Raw genomic sequence first — 23,687 nt, 5'->3', positions numbered from 1 at the left:
ATATTTACAGATTCATCCACAAATGATACATAGTAAGTGCTTAATGAAAGGTTTAAATACATAATACTTGAAACACCATTACTCTAATTTCATTCTAAAAAGAGAAATGTAAAAAATATTCAGCAATATTAGATATAAAATATCATTTAGGAACTTTTGCATAATGTGTTTCTTGTACCTTCAAAACCTTGAGACTATATTGGCATGTAGCATAAATTTGGGCCACCATGTTACATGAACATTAGTGGAAAAATAAGCCCAAACTCATAGTTTGATGTTTGTTAAATATCAAAGAAACTGACATTTTGAGTCATCTATTTTAACAATAAGCCTCTCTTCCCTGTTGTGGGACTCCTTGTTGGCATGGCCTTCTGTTTGAAGACACAGGAAGCTCTAGTCTTCTGGAGATGTTAAGCCATTAGGTTGTATCTTATACAATTTTATCAGAAGTTGGTTGACTGCTGTTCCTGTTACCTCATGCTGTGCTTGTAAGTATTTTCATCTAATTTTATGTTGTGCCAGTTTTCCGCATTCCCTAACACATCACACAAACTTAAATGATAGCAGAAAAGGCGTTATCAGCTCCAAATTCAGAACTAATAAGCTATTTCTAAAGTTGTTCTTAACTCCCAAATTGGAGCAGCATATTACTTTCTACTCTCCACTCTACTTAAGCAGTACCAAGATTATAAATCTGTCCTGCAAAGAGACGAGAAGTAAAAAATAACCAATATAAAGACTGTGGAAGGTCTTAAAAGTCTTAATAATTATTCACTCCACCATAAAGAATTTTTACATAAAATAATTTATCCATGCCTTTGTTACCCCCAGGAATGTAGATTTATACCATGTATCTCTTTAAGTATTTTTAAGATTTCTTTTTATTTTGAGGAAAGGAATTTATGCTTTGAAAAGGGAATGCGACCATGAAAATTTCTCTCATTCCCAAACCTCTTTTAACCTAAATACTCAACTTTTTCAATCTAGATATTTTTCTCTAAGTCTTTCCTAACTCCCTGTAATATGCCAGGTTTTGTCCAGGTAGTGGAGTAATTTCATCCACAGTAATGAATATGGTTCCGTAAGAGGCTGCTTTCTCGAGGGACAGCATTAGAGACTGTAGTCCCTGCAAGTACGTGGGCCATCCTGTTGTTCAGTAAAAGGAGCACAGTTCTAATTTGTTCAGCCACTATATTAACCTCTGTATGATAGGGACCACTTCTTCTTCAAGTGAGTATAAAATATTCCAAATTCCAAAGATCTGGAATTTCATAATATAATTCTACAGTTTCCTGTAGTCCTGCAAGCTCACCATCTTTATTCATTGTTAATTCTTATACTTTAGATATGTTTTCATTAGAGTTATTACTAGAGCAAGGGAGAAAAATTACAATGCATGAAAATTTAAGAATTAATTGCCCTTTAATGATGTGACCATTATTGGGAATTATACAAACAGCTCCTCTTGACTGGGTAAAATTCTAATTTTGTTGTTATGTACATTTGTGTGATAAAAGTCTTGCCATTTAAATAAGCCAGAGATAGTCTGTGACTTGCATACCATATGCCTATAGTAACATGTGGATTTCTAATATATATTTTTTGTACATAAGGACTGCATCATGGACAAACTGATGTGTTATGCCCTTTGCACTGTTTACCATTGATTTTATACTGTCATCCACACATTTCCCCTTAAAAATCAGTCAAATGTAATTGTTAGACAGTTAATCCAGGTTTCAGATTTGGGTCTATGAATGTGTGACAGCTGAAGCAAAACAGTAGATGCAGTGATCACACCCGGCCACTTTGACCTTTACCTGGTTTTTATTTCTTGTTTTGATGCACAGCTTTTTACTTTTATTATTAATATTTTTAAACTAACACAGTGAAACTAGTTTGAAGAACCAGAAACAAATATGTCAAGGGACCAAAGAGATAAAGATTTAGAAATCGCATGCATGTTACTTTATCTTTGGCATGGAATAACTGCAAACTAGAGAAATAGCAACAGATCTGCATTTGGGTATTTCCCTTCCTCTCCCAATTGAAGCAGATCTACTATAGTTCTGAAGTTCCTATTAAATACTTGGGGCTAAAGAGATTCATTTTCAGTAAGTTAAGAAATCCAGATTTATTTTGTGACTTGGTAGAAGTTACTTGGTGGCAAGAAAGTGAGTTCCAGTAATGAAAGCTGGCAGGCCAGGATTTGTGCTCCACTCTGTTGGCATATGAAATTACAGCACATCATTCAAACAAAATCAATAATCCAACTTTTATGTCCTTTGCTAGGTACAGTGAAAATTTTATTATTCTGTGATCATTTTATTCTTCCTGGATTAGGTCATGTTCTGTAGCAGTAAGAAGCATCTCAAGTAGGTATAATATGCAAGATCAAAACTTGTGTTTTTACCCACGTACCAGAATGCTCATATAATATTCAAGGAAAGATGCTATAAAAGTCAGACTCTTATTTCCTTAAATCATCCCTGTAATACCCTGAATGATATTTAGAGGTTCAGTTTACCTGAAGAAAGGAATTTTGCCCCTCAGTGTGGAATGAGGTTTATAAGCTGTGGTATTCTTTAATTGAGGCAAACAGAACAGAAAGAGATAGTTTGTTTCAACATCAAATTTGCTCTACATGAACAAGGAGAGAAAATCGGATCATATTCTTGCTCCTTTGATCTACCTTCTTCTGTGTCACTCTTTCTCTATGGAACAAGAGTATTTTTGTAGAAAAGACAGATTGTTCTTAGGGAAGGTCTACAGGGCCATAAAAGCCAGGTAATAAATTTACTTTAAAGCATCAGTTCCTAAAGTATGTTTGCATAGTAAAGTATGGTCCAGGCCAAAATCCAGGCTTAAACATTTTCTCCTTGTTATCACCTCGTTAAGCTCCCCACCTCTGAGCCATGCCTCCTGCAGTCACAGGTATGATGCCACTAATTAAGAAAAAGGGGCTCATTACCAATTCTCATTAACATCAATTGGAGTTTTAAAGCCAAATCCCTGGACTGAAAATTTACCCCCTTAATGTTCAACACAGGTGAACAAATAAAATCGTTTAAATGCCTGTTTCATGGGGTAGTGCAAATGTGCTCTCCAAGGATGAACAAATTGCTTACTGCAGTATGGCGCTAATCCCATTGCTCAGTAAAAGACAGGCAGAGCTTTGAAGAAAACACTATTCAAAAGGGAGATTCTCACAGGGAAACGGGTGGAGCATGGGAACTGATATCACAATATACAAATTATCATCTGAATCTGTGTCATCTCTAGTTAAGGATATATGGGTGAACAAAATTAACAATAGATTGTGCCTGACAACTAAGTGCTCAACAAATATTACCTGAATTAATGATTGAAGAAATAATGTTCACCAGTATGTTTTAACCTGCTGAAGAAACTGATCTCTCAGACTCTTTTAGCATTTGCTTTAGAATGTCCTAGATCACATTCTTTAAGCCTTCTTATGTGATTTTAATTTCTTATAGATAACACTGTAAGTTATTTTATTGTGGGAGGCTCTTGAGTTAAAACACTTCAAAATGCTTAATTTCATGAAAAGTTAAAATGTGTTTATTTGGTTGATTTGAAAGAGCTGTTCTGCAGTTCATTGAAGTGATAAGCCATATGGAAATAAGTCTTCTTGGAAAATAAAAACAACCTTCCCTTGCATCAGATTAGGCTTTCTCTCATTTGTAAACCCAAAAGCTAGCCAGTTTTTAAACTGAATTTCTACTTTCCCTCGTAATTTCTCTTCCTTACCCCAATGTAAACAATGACCCAGAAATATTCGCAAGATTAATGTTTGCCCCTAAACTATATGTGGATTGTAGACTTTTTTCTGGTTTTATAGAATCTTGAGTTATATGATAGATTACTTTATAAATTGTCTATATTTTTCCTGAGTGGGCATGTTGTTCATATTTAAATCACGTTAATGATTTGTACCATGATTAACCTCCCCCCAAAAGTGTACTGACTTTGGTCTAAATTTCTCATGAGTGTCAGATTTCTTCATAATGTTACTACCTGTCGGTGGCAGTTAAGGAATCATAGAGTATTGTAGCTAGATGGAGCTTTCAGAGCCATTGAGTTCAGTCCTCACATTTTACACATAAGGAAGCTGAACTCCAATAAGTTAAATTTACTTTCCCAAGCTCATAGGCAATGATAGGACCCTAACTAGAATTTTGGTCTCCTTACCCCCATTGTAGCCCTGGTGTTAATAGCTGACTCAACCCAAGTATATAGTAGAAGTCTAGCTTCACTCCCCCATCACACGCTACCTTCTTTCATAATTCCAAAGTTGTCTTAAAATTGTGATTAATCAGAGTAGAAGAAACCCTTAGGGAAACACTCTTCTGGATATATGTGAAGATCAGTTATTTTACTTAAGATAGGCCTGCCTTATAAGCCTTATAACCTTATAAGCATTAACTTTTCACCTGCTTAAAAATGGAAAGACAGTGATAATGGATGCATAAATGCATCATGGGATGGAGAAATTGTGTGAGTTAGAGAAGAGAAAATGAATGTGTTCGTGAAAGAGTGAGCACGTCAATCAGTGGTTGCACGGTGTTTGCACCAGTGTGTCCAGGGAACACCTCACCAATCAGTCATTCAGGAAGCTCCCTCCAGCTTTCAGGAGAAAAAGATTTCACAGTAAAGTGCTATAGAGAAAGCTTAGCATCTAAACAGGTCATTCTAGGGACTCTTCAAGTTCCCAGGGGGGAGGAAAAAGAGGGTAGGGAGCAAAATGCCATAGAAAGCCTATAGTTTGGAATTTTTTTAAATGCTGATTGTATTATGAATCATTCTCATTTTATACTGACTCAGAGGCACTAATTAAACATCATGTGGTATATTCCACTCTTATCTGAGCATAAAAATATTGACATTCCTGCCTTCAAGGAAAGCTGAAAAACTGGAAACAGTGTTTTCTCCTCAAACCTTCCATCACTGTACTGAATTATAATCCAATACTGCTGTTTTCCTTGAACATTAAACATACAAACATTCATTGGAAATATTTCAGTTTTGTGGGTCATTCATCCAATAATTGTTGGTCACGTGCAAGATACTACTTTAGCTACTGCCTTGAAGTAGCTTACATTGATAAGGCAAATAAAATTAGTATGTGAATAATTATGATGCAAAAGAGAAGGAATTAAATGACAGAATTGTTTAAGCAACATTGTCTATTCCCAAATTTCCAAGAAGATAAAGAGAACCACAGAAATACGAAAAGTTTGTCCAAGATAGTCTATTATTGAATTGCAGATCTGGGAATTTGCTTCCCAAGGAACTCAGTTCTCAGTAGTAGTATACTTGCTCCTGAAGGTGATGTACCATTTGCATAGCTAATTAAAGCAGGAAACATATTGAAATGTCTTAATAAAATGTTGCCTATCAGTAAGGAAAGGCAGCTACTGCCAATAAAGTGATTTTGTGAACAGGAAGTAATTCTCACCACACAGTCCTGACAGCATGGCTTCATTTACTGCTTGCAGTCACTCTTTCTATACTGGCTTTTCAAGTCAGAAACTGGTAGAAATTCAGTGTAAGGATTACCATCAAAGTGTAATTGCAGAGGAAAATGCAAGCAGCCAAACAATAATGAAGTGTATCCATTCCAAACCAAGGAAACCAGTATTAATTGTGATATACAGTATGAAAACAACAGCATCTGAGACAGTGTACAGTTTACTATAGAAGTTGAAAGCACCAACTTGGGGATTGGACGGACAGGGTGTTAATTCTGCCTCTTCCATTTGTTAGCTGCATGGCCAAAGATTTCCCTTTCTCATCTGTATTAACATCACAATAAAAAACGGTAGTGGTTTCTGTTTTCCTTCATTTTGCCCCTTTATGACTCCTAAAACAGGGAACAACCATTTATTTAAAAACATGAGTACTTATCATACTTTGTCTTATATTATATAGGTTGCTGTAGGCTCATCTGTTGCCCTGCTTGCTTGTAAACTATTTGGGGGTAAGGATCTCTTGAATTCTCTTAGTGCCTAAACAGTACCATACACATAAGAGGCACTGAAAAATGTATGGAAGATGACAATGTAGCCAACTGCATGTAAGGCCATGTGAACAGTCCATAAATCCTTAATAACCATTCCAGTTTGACTGGTATCACTGTGGATTAAGAGTAGCATTCAACCCATAAGTAGTTTTCTAATCTCAAGAGTTTTCTACCAATAACAAAAATAACAATAATAGCTATCATTTATTGAGAATCAATGATAAATTTGGTGTTTTCCCATACATTAGCTCACATAGTCTTCACAGTCACTTTCCATAGAAGATATTTTAATCCCCTTTTTAATATAATCAAAATAAGACTTAGAAGGACGTTAACTAGGTGGTCCAAGGTCACACAACTTGACGGTAGAAAAAAAAAACTGGATTTTTACTTAAGTCTAACCCTAAAGGCCAGTGTTTTTTCTTACATTTCTTTATATTGATATTTGCAACATTATGAGCCTTAGATTGAAGACTAATTTCCTAATTGTATTTTATTGAAAGTATGATATCCACTAGTGAAATTTACAGGTGAGTATAATTTTTATACTGCTTGCAAGTAGCATTTTATTCAAATGTCCCTAAGACTTTCTTAACCACTTAACTATTCATTTGAGAATTCTCAGGTCCAGTGCCCTCAACGGCTCACCAGATGATACAACTTGGGTGAAGCACTTATTATTTACCCATCAGTTTTGTCCACTGTGAACTTCAAATAGTGTTTATTAACAGAATATATTCAGTGTGTCATGGAAAGCAGTATGTAAGAATCCAGGTCTTGAAGATATTGAGTAACTAAATGACTTCCAGATCATATTATTTAATTAAAGCAGCTATTCCTATTACTGATTATTTATCTAAACTCATCAAATTGCACCAGCTTATAGGTAGTGATGGTCTACAGAAAGAACATCAAAATCCTGGGTAGATTACCATTATAATACATGTATAGGGGCTTCCCTGGTGGTGCAGTGGTTGAGAATCTGCCTGCCAATGCAGGGCACACGGGTTCGAGCCCTGGTCTGGGAGGATCCCACATGCCGCGGAGCAACTAGGCCCGTGACCCACAGTTACTGAGTCTGCATGTCTGGAGCCTGTGCTCCACAACAAGAGAGGCCGCGATAATGAGAGGCCTGTGCACCGCGATGAAGAGTGGCCCCCACTTGCCGCAACTAGAGAAAGCCCTTGCACAGAAACGAAGACCCAACACAGCCATAAATTAATTAATTAATTAATTAATTAAAAGAAAATAATAATAATACATATATAATACATATAAATAGTAAATACCTCAATATCAACAACACAAAGTTTTCTAGCCTATGATTACAATAAGGCAAATTCCTTTAAGAGATTCCATGGCCCATCATTATTACTTTTTTAACTATCCAAAATTACTCCTATTTGAAAAATTTCACCAAAATCCAACTTGAAATTTCTTACTTTTTGACCACTTACATTGACCTATAAGTCAACTTTATAAAATGAAATGATTAGTTTTCCATGAATAGTGTAATGCTGATTTAATATGTCAGATATGTGATGTCTCATATTTATACATATAATGAGACTAAGAATATAAAACCTAAACCAAAAAACCTTCACGGTTCTATATAAATAGTAGATTAGAAAGCACTTAGTTTTTAATCTAATCACACATTAAAATCAGCATATGTGGGTGTTATTTCAGTAAACTATTAGTCACAGGGGGTTTTCTGGTTATTTCTTTTTTCACTAAGAAAATATTCATAACACAAATTAAATTTTGAAGGCACGGTCAGTAATTTCTAAGTTGAATATCTTGCAACAGCAGTATATTTTCCTACAACTCAGACAGCAAATCCCCCACGGTGAGTATAGCACACTGTGGGAAAGAATCATGCTGTAAGCACTGACCTTGGTACATAAGAATTCAAGTATTTAAGAAATAATTCTTTATTTTAAAAAAGCTAAAATCTTATCAGTGTTTTACAAATTTGAAGTTTTAAAACATTGTATATTCTGGGACATACACACACTCAACATTGAATTTTTGATAAAAGTCTGTGGAATTGTCTTGCAGTCAGGCTCTCTCTGTTCTCTCTGGAACCAATTCAAATTAGGCAAAAGAAAAACTTCTCTTATCATGGTTCTAATATTCTTATTGCACCCTTTCTGCCAATGATTGACACTGGCACACACATTGAGGTGTCTTAGACCAGACCCTTAGATGAAAATTTGTATGCAAGTGATCTATGAGGGAAGCACAGACAGGAAACAGAAGGAAGGCTGGCATAGTGCAGCCTCAGGGGAACTCTGGAGTACACATTATGCCACAGAGTTGTCCCAACCGAGGCAAGGGAAGTAGACATCCCTACCCCTGGACTACACAGTCTCTGATACTTGTGGGCCAAGTGGCTCTAGCAACCCAAGAGGATGTGGCTATTACACCAAAGGGTGAGTGCACAGAAACAAAAACAGTAAAAGGGTTTCTGGGCAGAGCATTGACATTGCAACAGGTTGTACCCCAGATACCAGACATGGAAATAGAACCCAACTTAAGATCTATGTTTTCCTTGATGTCCATTAAGAGTATTTTGACTTCAGGATATAGAAATGAATAGATCTCACTCCAGATGTAGCTTGATCCTATATTCACACAATATCATCAGGTTCCATCTCTTAACTCTACTTTCTCTGGGTTTACTCCATCCTGATGGGATCTCCTAGCAGCTCCTATCTCTCTCCTCATTGCCGTTGCAGTTCCAAGCTTTATATCTCCATACACGAAGCACAGGTAGAAATGAGGGAATCCATATCTCTTTTTCACATCAAAAATACTGGATTACTTGCATTGATCCAGTGTAGATCACATGTTCAATTCTATTCCAATTGATAAGGCCATAGAAATGTAATGGATTCATGGGCTTAAGCCAATGTTACATGCCCATTCCTAAATTTAGCTTCAGTTCATTAGTTGAGTCAATATTATTCAAATGTCATAGTTTGGAGGTTCAGAATAATATTAGAAAGGAAGAAGAGGAAAGTACCTGCTAGGAAAGAAAGTAATAAATAGCCACTGGTCTCTTGTTTTTACTGTAAATTTGAATTCGCTGTGATCTGAGCCTAAGTAATTTCAAGCTATAGACATGACAGTGTTTCAGCCAAGTTGTGAACCCAGTTGGAATTAGCAGAATTGGGTTGAGTGGAAGGAGAGACAGAAAATTCCCAGAAGTTAGGCTATGGTATGTGAAGCATGGGATATACCACCTCTATGATCACTACCACCACCATCACCTCATCACCCTACCCCTGCAAACAAGAAAACAAGCCTTCCTACCATATTTACTCAGTTGGAATAGAGGTTTGCAATTAAATACAGCTTTTGAAATGGATATCCCTGGAAATTCCTATAGGCCCAGTCTGGGCCAACACAGAAGAATGAGGCTTAGTCAATTAGACATATGACTATCTCTTAACTGTTCCATCATTTATTCACTCAATAAATATTAAACACCTATTATGCACCAAGTACTATTCTGAATACTAGAAGTATAGTGGTGAACAAAACATAGTAGGTACCTACTGTCAGCAGGGGGTTACAGACAATTACAAATAGGCAATAAGATATCTTTAGAGAGTGATAAATACTATGAAGAAAATAAAAGGGAATGAATTTGAGGTCAGGTAAGTGGAGCATTTATCTGAAAAGGTGATATTTGAGCTGAGACTTGATTGATGAGAAGAAGCCAACCATGCAAAGATCTCTAAGAGCATTAAAGGCAGTGGAAATAGCACAAAGGCAAGAAGTAGGAATAAATTTGGTGTTATTAGAAAACAGGGGAAAAAACAGTGCCTGGAACATGGTGAGTGATGTGGGGAGAGGTGGGTGCAGTTAGGGTGGACCTATGGTCAGACCCACGCATGAGTCCTCTGTGTCTGTCTCTAAGGGCAGTTGGTGTTCAGCTGGAGATGAATTTCAAATTCCAATGGTCTTCATTCTTCAACTCTGCTCCCAAGTCACTTGAGTATTCCACAAAACCCTAATGAAATCGTAATTGTTCATTTTAGCCAATGTCTTTATCTTTTATTGATTTTGTACTAAAATATCTTTACTTTTTAAATTTTAGAACCTGTAGAAGCTTTTAAAATCCAGGAATTTAAACAAAAAATTTTTAACAACAAAAAGAACTTACCTTGTGCATACATACCATTTTATACCTTACCCCACCCACACACTTAATGAGATACCATGGGCACTATCTCATATCTTTACATACACCACCCCCTTCATTCTTTTTCATGGTTGCATGATATTTCATTGATGAGTGTATGATAATTTATTTCACCAATTGTCTGTTGATGGACATCTAGGTTATTTACAGTTCTTTTCTATTGTAAACACTTCTGCAGTTGAACACTCTTGAACAAATGTCTTTACATTCTTGTACAACTATTTAAGTAGGATAAATTCCCCATAATGAAACTGCTGAGTGAAAGTACGAGAATCAAAGCAAATATTGCCAGACTGCCTACGAAAATGTTGTACCATACTCTTCCCACACTTGGCCAATAATGGAACCTATCAATGCGTTTCGTATTTGCAAATCTGATAGAAGGAAAATGTTGCAGAAGTTCTTATTTTATTTATTTTTATTTTTTTATTGAAGTATAGTTGATTTACAATATTGCATTAGTTTCAGGTGTACAGCATAGTGATTCAGGTGTTTTTTTGCAGATTATATTCCACTATAGGTTATTATAAGATATTGGGTATAATTCCCTGTGCTATACAGTAAATCCTTGTTGCTTATCTATTTTATGTATAATAGTTTGTATCTGTTAATCCCATACTCCTAATTTGTTCCTCTCCTCTCCCCTCTTCCCTTTGGTAACCATAAGTTTGTTTCCTATGTCTGTGAGTCTGTTTCTGTTTTGTATATAGGTTCATTTGTATTATTTTTTAGATTCCACATATAAGTGGTATCATACAGTATTTGTCTTTCCCTGACTAACTTATTTCACTAAGCGAAACATCCATTTTACTGCACATGGCAATATTTCATCCTTTATTATGGCTGGGCAATATTCCATTGTATATATTATATATATAAATCACATCTTCTTAGGTCAATCATCTGTTGATGGGCACTTGGGTTGCTTCCATGTCTTGGCTATTGGAAATAGTGCTGCTATGAACATTGAGGTGCACGTATCTTTTCAAGTGAGAGTTTTCAGTTTTTCCAGATATAGACACAGGAGTGGGATTGCTGGATCATATGGTAGCTCTATTTTTAGTTCTTTAAGGAACCTCCATACTGTTTTCCATAGTGGCTGCACCAATTTACATTCCTGCCAACAGGGTATGAGGGTTCCCTTTACTTCACACCCTCTTCAGCATTTATTATTTATTGGCATTTGATGATAGCCATTCTGACCAGTGTGTGGTGATAACCTCATTGTGGTTTTGATTTGCATTTCTCTAATAATTAGCGATGTTGAGCATCTTTTCATGTGCCTGTTGGCCATCTGTATGTCTTCTTTGGAAAGATGTCTATTTAGGTCTTCTGCCCATTTTTTGATTGGGTTGTTTGTTTTTTTGGTATTGAGTTGTATCTGCTGTTTGTATATTTTGGATATTAACCCCTTATTTGTTGCATCATTTACAAACATTTTCTCCCATTCAGTAGGTTCTCCTTTCATTTTGTTGATGTGCTCCTTTGCTGTGCAAAAACATTTAAGTTTGATTAGGTCCCATATGTTTATTTTTGCTTTTATTTCTTTTGCCTTGGGAGACTGATCTGAGAAAATATTGCTATGATTTGGATCAAAGAATATTTCACCTATGTTCTCTTCTAGGAGTTTTATGGTGTCATGTCAAACATTTAGGCCTTTAAACCATTTTGAGTTTATTTTATGTGTGTATATGGTGTGTGTTTATTTTATGTGTATGTATATGGTGTGAGGGCGTGTTCTAATTTCATTGATTTACATGTAACTCTCCAACTTTCCCAACACCACTTGTTGAAGAGACTGTCTTTTCTCCATTGTATGTTCCTGCCTCCTTTGTCATAGATTAATTGACCATTGGTGCATGGGTTTATTTCTGGGCTTTCTATTCTGTTCCACTGATCTATACAGAAGTTCTTATTTTAGTCATCTACAGACCCTCAGATTATTTCCCCTCATTCCTTACATATTTTGACTCCAGTTTCTCTGTCAAGTCTTGGTGACTACAATATCCTTCCAAGGTAGACAAGATAGTCCTTCCAGTACCTACCTGCTCTTCTTCATTGACAGACACTAAATCTCATGGTTATGCACTGAGCCTTGTCATTTTACCAAAAACAGCAAACCCTCCATAGTCTCATTTCAAGCATCTAACACTCTGATTGCCCCCTCCTCTCTTTTCAGTTCACTACCTGTAGTATTCTAATCCACTACCTGTAGGATTCTAATCCACTGTAGGACTTATAATCATTAATCCTACATCTCTTAATTCTTCTCAGTCCCTCCTTGTCCTTCCTTCATAGCTCCCTGCTGTCCTTCCTTTGTTTCCCTGGATAGATGTAATGGCTCATCTTTGTGATCACTCCATGCACTTACCCCCATCTTCCTTGTGCTTTCCCCACCCCCATTACACTCACCTGACAAATCCCAGCCCTGGTGTAATCCAGTTCACTGCCCACTCTTTACCTGCCCCTGGGCATCTATAAACATAGCTAAAGAAAAACCACAGTCATGCTGACTGGTATACTTTAAATCTGTGAGCATTTACCATTACTGAGCACTTTCTGCTAACCCAGAAATCTTACTGTATTCTCTAATCCATTCACTCTCTGTCAACTCCTTGATGACTAGTTCACAATTTCTCCTCTCATCCCAGACCTCCAACAATTTCTTCATCCTCTTGACTCTTTGATGGATCTTAATTCACAGAGATAATGGAAGCAATCAGAGGAAAATTCCCACACCCTCCTGCTCCACATTTAATATTCTATTTATATCTGACTTCCTCCTGTTACTGCAGATGAACTGTCTGTGCACATATCTAAGGCCAATTTTGAGACAAGGAAACTTGAAGTCATAAATAGGAATACTAACAATGGAGTAAATTAATCTTTGTATATGGAATAGTTAAGGTACAGAGTGCTAGATTTGTTGTTCAGCTCTTTCTGTACGTTGACATCATAGTGAACATACTCTAATGATTCATGTCTCCATGGAAATGTACAAGACCCCATAAGTCAGCTGGCTACCCCTTCATTTTACAAGTTGAGACCTAAAGAAGTAAAATGACTTTCCCAAGGGTATAGCTTTTTTTAATGGACCACAAGAGGAAAAATGGCAAGCAACATAAGAGTAGTTTCACAAAATTTGTTTCTGTAGAACTTACCAAAAATTAACAAAAGAAGCAAAAACAAAAAATTGTATGACCAGCGCTATAACTAGGGAAGGATAAAAATGCATGATCCAAATACGGAACAATTTAAGTCAAATTAGAATAAGATCTTTCTACACAGAGTTCCTCTTCTAGAGAGTAGTGTAATGAGGAGATAATATGAGAATAAAATTGTTTTTAGAAAACTCACTGATACCCTTCCAATTTTATCCTAAATTTAGAGGGATAGAAATTAGGGGTAAAAATAGGGCAAATAAAAATATGTTGACTATTCCCTTTAGGAGTACCAGTCCCTTATTATTTCAATAAAATAAGCTGGAACCCTGACTTGAAGAGCCACTGAGTTTGGTCATTTCTGTTCTCTGTCCGAAGGAGAGAAGGAGTGAAATGGGGAATAATCTCTATGGAGCAGTTGGCTTGGTCAAGACCAGCAAACAGCAGCCAGCAAAGTCAGGGAGGCAGTGGAAAAAAAATGTGTTGTTCAACCATACAGACTACACAGGAAAATATCTAAATTACATAGGAAAACAAAGTGAAGCCCATAGTATTTCCCCACCTCCAAACTCCACTAATGTATAAGGAGAAAGAAGGAAAGGCTATCAAAAACAGAATTCCCTCACTCTTCCTCCCATCCCCTCTGATATCTGAGACACAAAACAAATAATACTGAACATTGGTATATGGCCACTGCATATATGCTAACAAAGAATTTACCGAGCACCTAGGCATTCAAAAAAGAAAAAGCTTGGGGAATACAACCACACTATTCTGGAATGAGAGAGGGTTGGATAAAATGGCCCACTCAGAAATGAGAGCTATCAAATAAATTTTACTCCCACCAAAAAGAAAAAAAAAGGAAGCAATGAATTACAACATATAAAATTCAGATAGAGATGATAGTTTGGAAGAAAATGCAGTTCAAAAATAGTATAGAAATCTTGAAACTGCTTTGCACACTCAAGAAAATTGAGAACTTGGACTTTATGAAGTAATAGATCAAATATGGGATAAGACAAGGAATAAGGTGAAAAAGAAGGTCATAGAACAAAAGAAAGAAATTGGGAGGAAAGTAACAACACAAGAAAAAAAAATTAATGTATTTAAAAAAGCAAAGAGACTCAGCAATGTAGAAAACCCAGACAGGATTGAGGACAGGATTGTGAAAAGTCACACAAAAATAAGAAGTCATAACGAGTCAAGCACTCAAAAATACCAAAGTATCAATAGATATGAAGAAAAGTGGAAAGCTAACATGTGGTTATTATATGCTGGGGGGACAAAATAAATGAATCCCTCAAAAATATAAAGAAAAGTCTCCATGAGTGAAAAAAAAAATACCTTGAAACTATAGATCAAAAAGGTTCAATTTGTTTTAGAAAATGCTTATAAAGAATGGCCAATATCAAGACATATTTTAAGTTATTAAACTGCAAGGATAAAAAATGCATTTAGAAGATCACTTAAAAGGGGGATGGAGACTTAGGGACTCAGATTTTTTCAAATTACAAATGTGAAGATGCTGGAACATTGTCTATAGAATTTTCAGGTTAAAACTATGACTGTCAGCCAAATGGATATATTTGAGGAAAAATTATATTCTCAAACGTGTAATGACTTAGTAAATGTGTCACCCATGTCTGATTTCTCACAATCGTACTTAAAACATAACCCAGACTTCCATTTCTGACAATATGATGGATTAAATTCTAGAGCTGCCAGATATAGCAAAAAAAAAAAAACAAAAAAAACAGAATGCCCAGTCAAATTTAAATTTCAGATAAACAAGGAATACTCTTAGTATAAGTATGGCTCATGTGCTATTTGGGATACACTTATACTAAAAGAGTATTCCTTATTTATCTGAAATCCGCACTTTGTATATCCTGAGTTTCTTGCAACCCTAGGTAGTCTGAAAAATATCCCAAAACATACAACTAAAAATAGTGGATTTTTTTTTTTAAAAAACAGACAAAAATATCCCTTAAATTCTGTGACTGATCTCATAAGAAAGTAAAATAAATCTCTAAGGGAACAAATGGAAAAGAAATTGGTAAGCTGAACCTGAAATGATGAGAATTATTTGCTAAGCATAGTGACCAAAATGCTTGTGTTTGAATGGCCATTTAGGACAGAAAATGGTGCTTTGGAGCTGCATAAAATGAAGAGTAGGATCTGAGGCCTCTCTATAAACCAGCATCCTTGGAGGGCTGTAATTTCTGAAAGGATGATCTGAGAAAATATGCTCACCAGAAAAAGGAGACAACAGGAAACTTGTGTGTCTTGGCTTAGCCTCTAAGTAGAAAACAAAATACATTCCCCTGCGAATTCAAACACACAGGTTTTCCCTGAAACGAATTTGGACTTGAAATTGCATGATCAGTGAGGTCCTGGAGACCCCAAGCAGATAAATTAGTTTCAAGTAGTCCCAAGTTAGTAAACTGGTAACGTGGAGCAACTGGCAGAATCAGACAGAAATTCCTCTGAAGAAATGCACACTGAACCCAGGCTTTGCAGGCATTGCACAGATAAAGCCATGCCAAACATTAGTTCACCATCCAAAACAACAGAATGCATCAAAAAACAGACTACTACAGAGAAGAGTCATCAAGAGTCATCAGGACAAAAAATGAACAAACAAAAAATAAATACAAAAAAAAAAGATAACAACAGAATTAGAACCCTAGGAGCTTTTTTGGATACATTATTGTTGGATACATAATATGAAGTATTTGGAAAAAACAAGAGACTACTAAAAGTGGGCGAATGTTTGAAAGAAAAAAAAAACTGAACATTTAGAAATAAAAACTATAATCATTAAAATTTAAAATTCTGGGAATGAATTAAGCAGAAGATTAGACACAGCTGAAAGAGAGACAGAGTAAATTGAATATAGAGCTGAAGCAGTTATCCCATATGCAGCACAGCAAGACATAGTCATGGATAATATGAGGCAGGGGTTAAAAACATGAAAGATAGAAAGAGGGGTCTAACATGTCCAATTATGCTCTGGAAAAAGAGAATAGGGGAAATAAGGTAAAATCAGTACTCAAAGAGATCATGAGTGAGGAGGTTTCAGAATTGAGGAAAGACTTCTGATGCAGGACAAGTAAGAAATCCTCACTTAACCATATGGTGTTTTAAACTCAGAAACAAAGATAGCAAGAAGATTTTAAGAGAATATTCTCCTGATGAGAGTGTACATTTATCACCCTTTTCGAAGGACAGTTTAACAATATTTATCCATGATTAAAGTGTTCATATCTTTTTACCTTGTGATCCTCCTCCTAGAAGTTTATCCTAAGGTTATACTCTGACAACAAGGATGTTGATCTCCATATATTTTATAACAACAATACTTTGGGTACAATTTAAATATCCAGCAATAGGAAAGCTAGTAAATGAATTATAGCATAATAGTTCCCTGGGATATTATACAGCATTAGAATGGCTGGTATATGTGTATATCTACAGACAGATCTCCATCCTTATCAATAAATAAAGCAGCAGAAGAGCAAATATCATGTGGTCCCACTCACATAAGGTTACATATACATTTATGTTTATATTTAAGCTGTCTTGATGTATTGCCCAATGTGGGTATATATAAATAAAAAAAGGTCTAAATGGACATTGGAATGGTCTAAAAGATTGAAAGTGGTTATCTCTGAGTAGTGGGATTTCAGGGAATTTGAGTTTTCCTTCATATATATTTCTTCAGTGTTTAATTTTTTTTCTTAGGAAGCATGGTTAAACATACATACATCTACACAGGGAATATTCCACATTTCTTAATTCCCAGTATAGTTTTCTTTCCTCAAAACACAAGACCATTTTGATGATATACCATTTGACTGGTATGGATAGGGCTATCCATACAACTATAATTATGCTACACTTTCCTGTATGTTTTTTAATGTATTGATATATAGGAATCATCCTCCATTACCACTCCCAAATGTCAGGTAACTAGTAAATGAATTCATTTTGGTTACCTTATGTAGGTAAAGACTAAGGAAATGTATTCAGAAGTTTAAGAAGAGAAGTACACGGGACTTCCCTGGTGGTGCAGTGGTTAAGAATCTGCCTGCCAATGCAGAGGACACGGGTTCGAGCCCTGGTCTGGGAAGATCCAACATGCCGTCAACAGCTAAGCCCGTGCACCACAACTACTGAGCCTGCGCTCTAGAGCCCGCGAGCCACAACTACTGAATCCTGTGTGCCTAGAGCCAATGCTCCACAACAAGAGAAGCCACTGCAATGAGAAGCCCACGCACCGCAATGAAGAATAACCCCCACTCACGACAACTAGAGAAAGTCTGCACGCAGCAACAAAGACCCAATGCAGCCAAAAATTAATTAATTAATTATTTAAACAAAGAAGTACAGATAATTATACCAAAAGACCGTAGTGTTTTTTTAGTTAAAAAAACAAAATAATGACTACAACACTACACTAATAAAACTGAATGGATATATGAGCATTTACAACTATTTCTGATGTTTCTGTCATTTTTTAAATAAATTATTTTTATAAAGGTCCAAATAGGGCTGAGTAAAATCACAAATAAAAATATTATTGAAAGTAGTATAGTTTTTTCTAAGACATTGGATAAAATGGAACAATTAATGGTACTTTTTTTTCTTTTCTCAAATGTTTAAGAAAAGTTGAATTTTCAAAGAGTGCTTCTTCATGTCACATTCTTAGTGATTATCAAGTTTAAAAAAATCATTGTGGTAGCACTGCCATGGCAGTGAGCACACTGGCATCTGGATCTTGCTTTCTAAATACCACTCCCAAATAAGAAGAACCAGGACTCCTTGAAGAAATGGCTGACTCTATAGCTGAAACAGGGAGGATACAAGATGAGCCTGGAGAGTCTTATAGTGTCAGAAAGTAAGGAAGTGCTCAAAAAACAACAGGATGGAGACATATCAAGTAGACGGGGAGCCATCCCAAACAAGCCTCCAATGATCAAAGCTGGAAAAAAAATTTAGTAACAAAGTCCAAAGTATAAAAATAAATACACATGAGTCCATACTGATATAAATAATTCCCAACCCTCAAGTATGCACTGGTCTTAGTAACTCCCTTCCAAAGAACAGAGTATGAAAAGGGAGGAATAGTGACTTTACAGTGAAGAAATCTGGCAAACACTACCTTAATCAACAGATCAAGGAATATCACCACTGATAAGTTATGTTCATTGCATGTACCCCCATTGTATGATGTAATGAGAAGGACACTTCACCTGTGTGGTATTCTTCCTCAAAACTCATAACTTCAGTCTAATCCCAGGTAAACATCAGTTAAACCCAAATTGAGAGGAATTGCACAAAATGACCCATACTCTTCAGAGCTGTCAAGGTTATAGAAAACTAGAAAAGACTGAGAAACTATCACAGACTAGAGGAGATTAAGGAGATATGATGAACTGAATGCAATCCTGTATGAATCTTGCAACAAAAGGGTGACACTGATGGAAAGACTGATAAAATCTGAATAAAGTCTGGAGTTTACTTGCAATCAGTGTATCAATGTTGGTATCTTCATTTTGATGAGTGTACCTGGTAATTTAAGGTGTTAACATTGGGAAAGACTGGGTGAGGTATATACAGGAAGTCTCTGTATTATCTTTGCAACTTTTCTCTAAATATAAAATTATTCCAAGATAAAAATTTGCTTTAAAAATAAATTAAATCCACTTCACAACTATCAGAATAACTAAATCCAAAACACCAACACCAAATCCTCGTGCAGATGTGGAACAACAGGAATTCTCATTTATTATTAATGGGAATGCAAAATGGTACAGCCACTTCAGAAAATAGTTTGGCAGTTTCTTAAAAAATTAAATGTACTCTTACCATATAATCCAGCAATCATGCTCCTTAGCATTTACCCAAATGAGTTGAAAATTTACATCCACACAGAAACCTGCACATGGATGTTTATAGCCACTTCATTCGTCATTGCTAAAAATTAGAAGCCACCAAAATGTCCTTAGGTGAATATTTTTCAGCACTAAAAAGAAACGAGGGCTTCCCTGGTGGTGCAGTGGTTAAGAATCCGCCTGCCAATGCAGGGGACACGGGTTCGGGCGGGAAGAGCCCACATGCCGTGGAGCAACTAAGCCCGTGCACCACAACTACTGAGCCTGCGCTCTAGAGCCCACGAGCCACAACTACTGAGCCCACAGGCCACAACTACTGAGCCCGCACGCCACAACTACTGAAGCCCGCCCACCTAGAGCCCATGCTCTGCAACAAGAGAAGCCACCTCAGTGAGAAGCCCACACACCGCAACGAAGAGTAGCCCCTGCTCGCCGCAACTAGAGAAAGCCCGCGTGCAGCAACGAAGACCCAATGCAGCCAAAAATAAATAAAATAAAAACTAAAAAAAAGAAATGAGCTATCAAGCCACGGAAAGACATTGATCAACTTTAAATGCGTATTACTAAGTGAAAAAAACCAATCTGAAAAGGCTACATACTGTGTGATTCCAACTATATGACAGTCTGGAAAAGGCAAAACCTCAAAGTAAAAAGATCAGTGGTTTCCAGGAGTTCCTAGGGAGGAAGAGATGAATAGGTGGAGCACAGGGGATTTTTAGGGCAGTGAAACTACTCTGTAAGATACTGTAATGGTGGGTACATGTCATTTTACATTTGTCAAAACCCATAGAATGTACACCACCAAGAGTGAACACTAAACTATAGACATTGGTTAATAATAATATATCAATATTGGTTCATCAATTGTAACAAGTGTAACACACTAATCCAAATGTTAATAGTTCAAATCCAAAATGTTAATCCAAAATGTTAATAGTGGAAACTAAGGAGGAGGGCTTGAGGGGGAGATGTGGGAACTGTGCACTTTCTGCACAATTCTTTTGTAAATCTACAACTGCCTCCCAAAAATAAAGTCTATTTTTAAAAAAATACAAGCAGTCAATCTAAAAGAAAAACAATTGGTGGTAGATGGAAAGATATATGATACAGCAGGTGTAGTGAAATGCTAATAGTGGTGATGTATATGGATGTTCACTATATAACTCTTTCTACTTTGCGCTGTTTGGCATTTTTCATAATAAATATGGGGGAAAAGTCATTGTGGTTAATATTAGGAGAAAGCTTAGCATAGAAAGGTCAAAATAAGCCTATGGGATTTAATTTAACTCCATCATGGATTTCTCATATGTTTCTGTACAGAATAGGTAACTTGATTTAATGACCTGAATTACTCATCTAAATTTTGAATCCCAGTCGGCCCTGTCTTCAAAGACCAGAGTCTAGATTAAACTGCCTTATTGTTTGAGAAATACAACTAGATATTAACTAGTTAATATTGTTTGAGGAGTACAGCTAGTTAATATTGTCTGCGAAATACAACTCGTTAATACATTTTGAGAAATACAACTAGATGTTAACTGTATGTCATCTCATCAGTAGAGAAAAATGAGCAGTGCTTTGTAGTTTTTGAAACAGTACTGATGACATGGTAGTGTAATCTGCACGACTACTGTGCTGGACTTTGTCAGTGTCCTTGTTATGATTTAGCACTATTTTATTTACTATCCCAAGACATACATTTTTATTACTCGCTACAATATGACAATAACAACAGTTTTGAATGGTACATATTTCTCACTATGAATCTAAATACACAGAATGTTTGCTCTATTCTGAGTCACTACACTGTGTAAAACTAGTGTATTAAAAATAGTATCACATATTTGCATATTTATCTGTATTAAAACCCCCATGAAACAGTTATTGCAGATAAACAGCTGTTGCTTTTTAAGTATCTTTTAAAGGAACCATATTTCCTCTCCTATATAAATTATATGCATTTTCAAATATATCATCTGAGCCAAAGGAGTTTCAAAGCTTTAAACAGGAAAACATGCTCTCAGAGGAGAAGAATGTTAAAGGAGAGGAATTGTAAATTTTTAGTCATTGTGGCCAAATGATAAATTTTTAACCTACAATGATGAACTTGTCCCTTTGCCAAGTCAGATATTATACATTGTAAACAGATAGTAATTCTGGATGCTTCTACAAATTATGGCCATATTTCAGCACGGAGACTGTTTACCTAGTCTACAGAGCACATAAAGAGATGCTGCTTTATATCGATCAAATTACAGAAGAGAAGTCTCCACTTTGTGACTTAAAAGTGGCAAATTCTGTTGTAATGTAAAGAACTTTTTCTTTTAATAGCATTCCCATATCTTCATAAAAGCCAATAGTAGCATTCTTCTTTTTAATTAAAAAGGAAACTATGCCCCTGGAATGCTAGCTACTATCATCTTGTAGTTCCCAGAAAAAGAGTCCCAAAATGAAAAATGATTCTATCAAATTTCATTATTTTCTTTATAATTTTAATATGTACCAAAAGGTTTTAGGAAAACATGTATATTCTTTCAACTCTGACCATATTCAGTTGATTAATATATAATTCAGATACACATGAGAAGTTCTCATTTTAGTATCTGAATTACAGTTTGTTTTAAGGCTTTTAAACATAAATAGTTGAATCAAAGATGTCACATTTCATAGTTCAGTTTCACCGTGTTAGCTAAATAAGGGGGGTATTAAAGGAAAGGATTTTCATATATTAAATTAAAAGTTTGTCACTTTGCAGCTCTAAGCCTGTTGAAAAAAAAGATAATTTCTGTCCAATTTAATCAGCAAGAGGTCTTTATTGCCTTAAGTATTAATTGATCAGGTTCTCATTAAGGTCAAAAGTACACTTAGCTGCCCAGAGATGGCCAATTAGCACATTGTCAACTGCACTTATTTATATTGACTGAACATAATGGTAGTTATTTGACTGTCAAGTCAGAAGGTCACTGAATCTTTTGTACACTTTGCCCTCCAAAAGGGCAACAGTCATTTAGACACGAGAAAACATTCATAACAAAGATTTAGTTTATTACTTATTGACTTAAATCACTCTTAGAAACAGGTGTTCTATTCTCTTTGGACAAATGATACATCATTTCTTTGTGAAATGCTTGAGGTCCAGTTGAAATCCTGTGGTTGATTGTGTCTGAAGATTTTTGTTCAGCAAGCAGCTTGCACTTGAAACTCTAAATAGCTTTTTTAAAGACCAAACCAGTTCAATGACTATAATCCTTTGCGATATAGACTTTTCTCCTGCTAAGTGACTGCAGCAAGTTGAAACAAGTTGGACACACAGGTGCTGAAATGCCTCTGGGGCACCAGTCTCAAAGTTGAAGGTTAGAACCACATTTGAGTCTCACCTTAATGAGGACATTGGTATGCTTTTTAAATGCACTGGTGCTGCCATAGATATTGGATATTTGCTACAGAACAAAAGAGAAATAAAAATTCAAGGTTATTCATGAACCAGTAATCTAAAATTTCTACCTATAGTCCCAGTGATTTTTGTCATTGTAAATCATTACACCTAATTTATATAGTGATGATATAACTAGTTGCATTTGCTAGCACTTTATTTTTTCTATTTATCCTCTTCCACTTAAATTTAACATCATTCTCCCTTACATTGTTCTATTATTGAATGAAATATCACTGATGATTCCATGAGTTAGATTTTAAGGAGAAAGTATTTTTGTTTAGCACATCACTTTTACAACTTATCAAATTAGAAACCCATGAGTCAGCCTAGATTCCCCCCTTTACACTCTGCCCTCTCCAAATATGTGTCTCATCAAGCATCACATTCCATCAGTTCTAGTTACTGAATAGCATCAATAGATATAAGTACTTCAACCCACTGCCACTGCCTCAACTTGTTGTCTCTTTATTAAATTGCTGTGATACATTTTGATGGGTCTTCCCAGTGATTCAGTGACCCTCTAGTGGTCTTCTCACTAGACTGGGACTCCTTCAGAGTAGGGTGATATATTTTTATTGTATCCCCAACCAACAGTTAGTGCCTGGCACATACAGGCATTCAGTAAAAATATACTGAATAAATAAATGAATGACCACAATTAGCTTTATGCTACATATAAATGTAAACCTTGATAGAATTTGCTATGATTTAAGAACTCATTAAATCAAACTTTTTCACTAGTATTAAATTATTAATACTTTCTCAGACTATTATAGGAAGCAATAAATTCATCCATATGGGTAAACCAACAGCATTGACTATGAAGACAGAGTGAGAGCCCAAGTCAAAGGAAAAAGTTACTACCATAATTCTTGAGTAATTAAGCTACCAAGTATATATAGAAAACAAATCCATATACTATCAAAACATGTGCTTT

The 23,687-nt window shown here is 35.8% G+C and overlaps 1 protein-coding gene across 1 annotated transcript in view; it reads left to right on the top strand.

The window, feature by feature from the left end:
* DPH6 (diphthamine biosynthesis 6) overlaps positions 1-23,687 on the top strand; it is a 445,312-nt gene that overhangs the window by 270,035 nt on the left and 151,590 nt on the right. The window lies entirely within an intron of this gene.

This window comes from Balaenoptera borealis (genome assembly GCF_965194805.1).
Source record: "Balaenoptera borealis genome assembly, chromosome: 3".
Taxonomy (NCBI): Eukaryota; Metazoa; Chordata; class Mammalia; order Artiodactyla; family Balaenopteridae; genus Balaenoptera; species Balaenoptera borealis.
The sequence above is the reverse complement of the archived record's forward strand: the minus strand, read 5'-3'. Positions and strand labels throughout refer to the sequence as shown.